The 7994-nt window shown below is 44.7% G+C and overlaps 1 protein-coding gene across 1 annotated transcript in view; it reads left to right on the top strand.

Annotated features, from left to right (window-relative positions):
- Nucleotides 1–7994, top strand: part of ATRAID (all-trans retinoic acid induced differentiation factor) — a 103229-nt gene that overhangs the window by 77237 nt on the left and 17998 nt on the right. The gene's annotated exons all lie outside the window — the stretch shown is intronic.

Consider the following 7994-nt stretch of genomic DNA (forward strand, 5'->3'; position numbering starts at 1 on the left):
TGATTCCATTTACATAAAGTGTTCAGAATAGAAATCTCTAGCATCAGAAAGTAGAGTCCCACACCCACAGTGTCACTGGAGGCCACGTAGGAAGCACTCCTCCCGAGCCACGGTGTGTCAGTGGAGGCTAGTGGGGAGCCTGAACTTAACACCCCTGCCCAGACGTAATGAGGTGCTCCTCCCAGGGTGTTAATGGGGGGTTCTGTGGGGAACCTGGCCTTCTGCTCCCACCTGATAACAAGGTGATTAGAATACCTGTACAATCAGCAAACACAGATTTGAGAAAAAAACACAACTGATTCTTGGCAACCCAGTGGTAGAGTCACGTGTGTGCGATTGCTTCAGAGTAGCCACCAGCTGTGGGATTTCAGTGGGCTTTGCCCACTGGTCAGTATGTTTTGCAGAGTAAATGGAAAGCTTCTTTCAATCTGTCGAGGTGATTAAACCAGGTTGGTTAGGATCACTACTGCATTTCTGCGTGCAAATAATGCAAGTTAATTGAGCCTTAATAATCTGAGCCTGCTTGCCACTTTGAAATAACAGTGCTTATGCAAAGACTCAGAGGGGAGCTCACTATAAGCACCATACATACTTTGGATATTGGGGACCCCTTGTGGACAATTCAGACAGAGCGAGAGCTCTCTGAGATTGCCTGTCAAAAGCAAGTAACAAAAATTCACACATAAAAAACTGAATGGAAAGCCACACAGATGTGGCACTCGCATCATTCAGGAAAAGCAGTTTCTCTGCTGTTGTCATGTGAGAAAATCAAATTAGTCTATAAGTTTAATACAATCCTAATAAAATCTTAATAGGGTTTTAAAATTGGAATTGGAGAATTCTGATTCTCTTTTGGAAGAGAAATGTTCAATAACAGCCAAAAAAATCTTCAAAAAGATTATGAGTGGGAATTTTCCCTGCCACATATGAAAATGTAGATCTAAATATACAGAAAGTTTATAAATATAAATCGATTTTGCAATATAAATGTAGCTTATGATAGTAGTGGCATTTAAGGTCTTGAAGGAAGAGTGGCTTTTTCAATAAATTGTATGAGATAATTGGCTATCCACTGAAGGGAAAAATAACATTAGATTGAATCTTCTACCCCATCACATCAAACACAGGTGGTAAAACGATTAAACATTTAGAGAGAAAAGTTGAAATATTAAATATTTAAACTATATTTTATTAATATTGGGGTAGTAAATGCCTTCCTCAACAAAATACAAAACCCAGGAGCTGGGTTGGGCGCAGTAGATGGGCCAGGGAAGGTGGTTTACGCCTGTAATCCCAGCACTTTGGGAGGCCGAGGTGGGTGGATCACGAGGTCAGGAGATGGAGACCATCCTGACCAACATGGTGAAACCCCGTCTCTACTAAAAATACAAAAAAATTAGCCGGGCGTGGTGGCAGGCACCTGCAGTCCCAGGTACTCGGGAGGCTGAGGCAGGAGAATGGCGTGAACTCGGGAGGCGGAGGTTGCAGTGAGCTAAGATCGCGCCACTGCACTCCAGCCTGGGCGACAGAGTGAGACTCCGTTTCAAAAAAAATAAATAAATAAATACAAAAATTAGCCAGGCATGGTGGTGTGCGCCTGTAATCCCAGCTACTCCAGAGGTTGAGGCAGGAGAATCACTTGAACCCAGGAGGCAGAGGTTGCAGTGAGCCGAGATCACTCCACTGCACTCCAGCCTGGGCAACAGAACAAGACTCCATCTCAAAAACAAACAAACAACAGGAGCTATAAAAGACTGAGAGATTTGCTTTCATAAAATTTGAAACTTACATTAAAAGAAATACTAAAATAATCAAATTTAAAGGAAAAGGGAGTGAGGGGAAAAAACTGGTGCACGAAATTACTATTCAGAACATATACAGAGTTCTGACAATGTTTTAAATTGACAAAGGATGTGACCAGTAAGTTCACAGAAAAATCTAAATCAAAAAAGAAGAAAAAGGAGGAGGAGAAAAGAAAGAGAAAAAAAGTGAAAGGTGCTCAAACTCAATACTAATCAAACACAGCAAATTAAATGAGATTTTCTTCTTTGCCCATCAGATTATTCAACATTTAAGATAGCCCATCTAAAGCCACAGTTTTTGCCATGTGATGCTCTAGCTGCAGTACATTTCTAAAGGATTTATAATTTCCATTGTGACTTTCTCTTTAATGCAGATGTTATTTAGGAGTATTTTTAAATTTTTTTTTTTTTTTTTTTTTTTGTATTTTTAGTAGAGACAAGGTTTCACCACGTTGGCCAGGTTGGTCTCGAACTCCTGACCTCAAGTGATCCACCCGCCTCGGCCTCCCAAAGTGCTGGGATTACAGGCGTGAGCCACTGCACCTGGCCGGAGTATTTTTAAACTTCCAGAGGTATAGGGCTTTAAGAAATACTTTGGCCGGGTGCGATGGTTCACACCTGTAATCCCAGCACTTCGGGAGGCTGAGGCGGGCAGATTGTTTGAGCCTAGGAGTCTGAGACCAGCCTGGGCAACGTGGTAAGATAAGACCTGCATCTCTGCAAAGAAAATTCAAAAGAATTAGCCAGGAGTGGTGGTGTGCACCTGTAGTCCCAGGTACTCAGGAGGCTGAGGTAGGAGGATCACTGGAGCCCAGGAGGTTGAGGCTGCAGTGAGCCATGATTGCACCATTGCACTCCAGTCTGGGTGACATAGTGAGACCCTGTCTCAAGGAAAAAGAAGGAAGGAAGGAAGGAAGGGGGGGGGGGGGGGAGGGAGGGATTGATTTTAGTATTAGTAATACAGGAATTGCTCCTGTATTACTAATACTAAAATATTATCCTTTATAAATTTTATAAAAAGGCATAGAAATTCTGTGATAGCCATGTCTAAGTCAAAAAGAATTAAAAAAAAAAAAAGCATAGAGAGATAAGAGATCAGGCCTCTCTTACCCCTGTCTCCCTTCCTGCTGGCCCCCCTCTCAGCCAGTCATCATTGTTAGTTTCTTCTATAGTACTCTAGGGATAGTTTATGCATATGCAAACAAGTACTGACATATTCTTGAGATGGAGCCTCGCTCTGTTGCCCAGGCTGGAGTGCAGTGGTGCAATCCTGGCTCACTGCAAGCTCCGCCTCCCGGGTTCAAGCCATTCTCCTGCCTCCAGGGTTTCACTGTGTTAGCCAGGACGGTCTCTATCTCCTGACCTCATGATCCACCTGCCTCGGCCTCCTAAAGTGCTGGGATTACAGGCGTGAGCCGCCAAGCCCGGCCAAGTACTGACATATTCTTTTGCTCATCATTTTTACTAGAAATGGTGGCATATTATATGTTATTCTGCATCTTGCTTTTTCTCCTTAATAATATATTGAAAATAGACAGCAATGCCAATGATCCTCATATGATATCAATAGATTAAAAATATTTACCATACATATATTTACATACATATTTGTAATGTTTAAAGTGAACCTCTAGGCTGGGTGCAGTGGCTCACGCCTGTAATCCCAGCACTTTGGGAGGCCGAGGCGGGTGGATCACCTGAGGTCAGGAGTTCGAGACCAGCCTGGACACTGTGGTGAAACCCTGTCTCTACCAAAAATACAAAGATTAGCCTGGCATGGTGGCAGGCACCTGTAATCCCAGCTACTCGGGAGGCTGAGGCAGAAGAACTGCTTGAACCCGGGAGGTGGAGGTTGCAGTGAGCCGAGGTCGCGTCATTGCACTCCAGCCTGGGTGACAAGGGCGAAACTCCGTCTCAAAGAGAAAATAAATAAATAAATAAAGTGAACCTCTATGATGTCCACTACAACAGTGCTGGAACTTTTAAAGCCCATCCTTGACCACATCATCTACCCTCTTCCCTCAAGGAGCCACTATCCTGACCTTGGGGTTAATCATTGCCTTGCCTTTTTTCATGGTTTTACCACCTTCCTATGGGGCCAAGAACAATAGAGCTTAATTTTTTCCATGTTGAACTTTAACAAAGAGAATCATAGTGTTTCCTTCTGTGACTTGCTCTCTTTTGATCACCATTGTTCTGTCAGTGTGTGTGGTTGTGGTTAATTTGTTTGCCATTGCTACATAGCACCCCTGTAAGCACGTAACACTAGATCGTATGGACTTTTGGGTTGTCTCCAGCTTGGAGTTATGTTTTTGTTTGTTTTGTTTTGTTTTGTTTTGTTTGGCAGAGTCTTGCTCTGTTGCTCAGGCTAGAGTGCAGTGGCGCGATCTCAGCTCACGCTGGGATCACAGACGTGCACCACTACGTACGGCTAATTTTATTTTATTTTATTTTTCTATTTTTAGTAGAAATGGGGTTTCTCCATGTTGGCCAGGCTGGTCTTGAACTCCTGAGCTCAAGTGATCTGCCCGCCTTGGCCTCTCAAGGTGCTAGGATTATAGACATGAGCCATGGCGCCTGGCCTGAGGTTAGTGTGTTATTATAATAGTTCTTGTGTGTCTCCTGGTTTAGGGCGACAGTTCCCAAAGTGTGGTCCACGAAACCCTAGGGGTCCCTGAGATCGCATCAAGGGGTCGCTAAAGTTAAAACTGTTTTCTTATACAGTAATACTAAAATGTAATTTGCTGTTTTCACTCTATGGATATTTGCACTGATACTGTAAAAGCAATCTGGGTAAAACTGCAGCCATCTTAGCATGAATCAAGTCAATGGCTCCAAACTATCTTGTTTGTAATTGATGTGAGTTCTTCACATCGTGTTATGGGTTGTTCCCTGGCTAACTACTTCCCCATGTAGCCCTGGCTGAGGTGAGAGGATTGCTCAAGTTGAGCCTGGCAGACAGAGGTTATGGTGAGCCAAGATGGTGCCACTGCACTCCAGCCTAGGTGACAGAGCAAGTCGCTGTCTCAAAAAAAAGAAACAAACATATATGCAATTTATGTGTGTGTTGGATCATGATGTAAAATATATTTCTTACTGTGGGTCTCAGTCAAAAAAGTTTTCAAGCCACTGCTCCAGAAAGATTCTAGAATGATATAGTACCATCACCGCCAACTTAGCGCCTCCCTGTACTAGGGACTGATGTCCCAGAAAACCTCTGTGAACACAGATAACAATATCCTATCCAAAAGGACATTGTTTTCATGACAACACAAATACAACTTGGTGGGCTACTGGGAGTCATAGACCCTCATTTCAGCTCTGCCTCAAGCACTTATCAGCCAAGCAATCCAGTTACTTTATATATTAAAAACGCAGATGATAGGGGAAGTATTTCTTTCCCAAGGAATAATATCAGGTAGTATATGAAAAGTGCTTTGAAAACTACAATGAATAATTATTACAATAACTGATATTTAAGGAATGCATATATACATATCTGTACATATATGCACACAACATAGTTTTGAGTCCTTAACCCTGTGAATTTCACATTTAACAGATGAAGAAACTGAAGCTTAAGGTTAAATGCATGCACCAGTATTTGAACCCAAGCCTTAGACTACACCCTCATAACCATCAAACAGTACTTTTTAAATGCTGCACGAAGAAAAAGGTTTACTATGTTAGAAATGAAAGAGCATCTTTGCTCTCTGTTATAAGGTTTGAAAGTTGTACGAATTGGATCTTTTTGCCACTTGCCCTTAAATATCATAACTCTTGAAAGTTTTTAATCCTGTGGCATTCTTATTTCCTCTTCTATGCAAATATAGTTAAAATGCAAGAATTTCGGATTGACACCTGGTAGAGTCCTGGGGTGGCATAGCAGTTTCTTTAGCTGTATAAAAGGTGAGGCCTGGCCAGGCGCAGTGGCTCACACCTGTAATCCCAGCACTTTGGGAGGCCAAGGCAGGTGGACCACGAGGTCAGGAGTTCAAGACCAGCCTGGCCAAGATGGTGAAACCCCATCTCTACTAAAAATACAAAAAATTAGCCGGGCATGGTGGCAGGTGCCTGTAATCCCAGCTACTCAGGAGGCTGAGGCAGAGAATTGCTTGAACTCAGGAGGTGGAGGTTACAGTGAGCTGAGATTGCGCCACTGCACTCCAGCCTGGGCAACAGAGCAAGACTCTGTCTCAAAAAAAAAAAAAAAAAGGTGAGGCCCTTGAATGTAGTAGGTGATTGATAAATGTACTGAACAAATGAGGGCCCTCTTAAGTCTAGAATTTTGTCAGATTGGCAGAGTGAGGTAGTTAACCAAGGAACAGTGCCCTTGGGTCCCAGGGGGAGGGACTACAGAGAAGAGGGCAGACCTCGGGGCAGAGTCAACCTGGCATGTTTGGGGACTGTCCTGACTTCTACTGGAAGGATGCACAGTTCTTGGAGGACTTAGAGACAGTGCAGTTCTGGGCATTACTCACTTTACAATCCCAATGCTTGCAGATATGACCAATGTAGTATTTTTTATGTAAAGCCCTGGACCAAGGGCAGAAGTGAGGGGGCATCCTGCTCTCAACTCTCCTACAGACACTGGCTTGACCAGAAAATGGGTTCAGAGGTCAGGCCCTAAGAATCCAGAGATGGCCGGGCGCGGTGGCTCATGCTTGTAATCCCAGCACTTTGGGAGGCCGAGGCGGGCGGATCACGAGGTCAGGAGATCGAGACCACGGTGAAACCCCGTCTCTACTAAAAGTACAAAAAAATTAGCCGGGCGTGGTGGTGGGCGCCTGTAGTCCCAGCTACTCCGGAGGCTGAGGCAGGAGAATGGCGTGAACCCGGGAGGCGGAGCTTGCAGCGAGCCGAGATCGCGCCACTGCACTCCAGCCTGGGTGAGAGAGCGAGACTCCATCTCAAAAAAAAAAAAAGAATCCAGGGATAATCCCATTCCTTCAACAGTTCTTGGTGACATACAATCACCAGTCTCTCCTTCTAGTAGGACTTGAGCTATAAATCGTCCACTTCTAGTTTTTACAGACATTCTCGGTTCCTATTGCCTCCATTGGTAAGACCTTGTCCTAGAAGCAGCTCTACCAGGGCACCTGAACCAGGAAACAAATAAGGCTTGAATTTGGGAGTCTGGCATGATGGATTCGGTTACATTCCCCAAAAACAATCTATGAAGGAAAAGGGATTTTGTTTTGTTTTGTTTTAGAGACAAGGTCTTCCTCTGTTGCCCAGGCTGGAGTGCAGTGGTACAGTCTTGGCTCACTGCAACCTCAGCCTCCTGGGCTCAAGCAATCCTCCCACCTCAGCCTCCCAAGTGGCTGGAACTACAGGCTCGTGCCACCGTGCTGGCTAGTTTGTTTTTGTAGAGACAGGATCTGGTTATGTTGCCCAGGCTGGTCTGGAACTCCTGGCCTCAAGCAACCCTCTTGCCTTGGTCTCCCAAAGGAATCTTTTCTAAATAATAATTATAGGCTTCTTATCTTCCCATCATTGAAGTTTTAACTCACAGGACAAAACAAAATAGGCCTGAGTCCAAGGGCCCCTCATAAAATGTTTCCAAGTCCTCTTACATAGACTCACTTCGACCTTACCTAATGCAGCAAATTAAACCCTGGGGATCATTCTCCCCAGATCTCCCTGGAGTACCACTCAGACATGTCTGAAATATGGTAGATTCAGTGGACACACCTTTGGCCTGTCCAAGTACCTTCCCAGACTGAGAATAGATCATGACCAGATACCTAAAGTCCATACTGGAAGGAATGTTTATGTTCAAGACCAGAGCCTTGTGGAATGGAAAAAAAAAATCCAGGACAACAGGTTTAAGACCCATTAGGAGACATTATTGTCATCATGAACATAAATGAGGCCTAGGCAGGTTGGGAGTGGCTAGTGTCTGGGCTCTGGCACAACCAGGCCCTGTTCCTCCACAGGGCTGGCCAGGGCAGAGGTGAAAGGGGCTGGGGCGTGACCGAGTGAGCTGGGGTAGAGGTAGAAAAAGGGACACAGAACATCCCAGGCCTGAGCTGCATGGAATATGAGAGAACAGCTGGAATGTACTCTAGAAGCCCCAGGAGAAGGCCTCAGTTGAGGCTGAACCCAGATATGCCTGGGACCCGGTCTCTGTTAAGAGACCCCGGAGAGCTTGTGCAGAGCTGATGTGGGCAGCTGAACAGGGCCAGGCAG

This window comes from Hylobates moloch, unplaced genomic scaffold (assembly GCF_009828535.3).
Source record: "Hylobates moloch isolate HMO894 unplaced genomic scaffold, HMol_V3 SCAFFOLD_13, whole genome shotgun sequence".
Lineage (NCBI taxonomy): Eukaryota > Metazoa > Chordata > Mammalia > Primates > Hylobatidae > Hylobates > Hylobates moloch.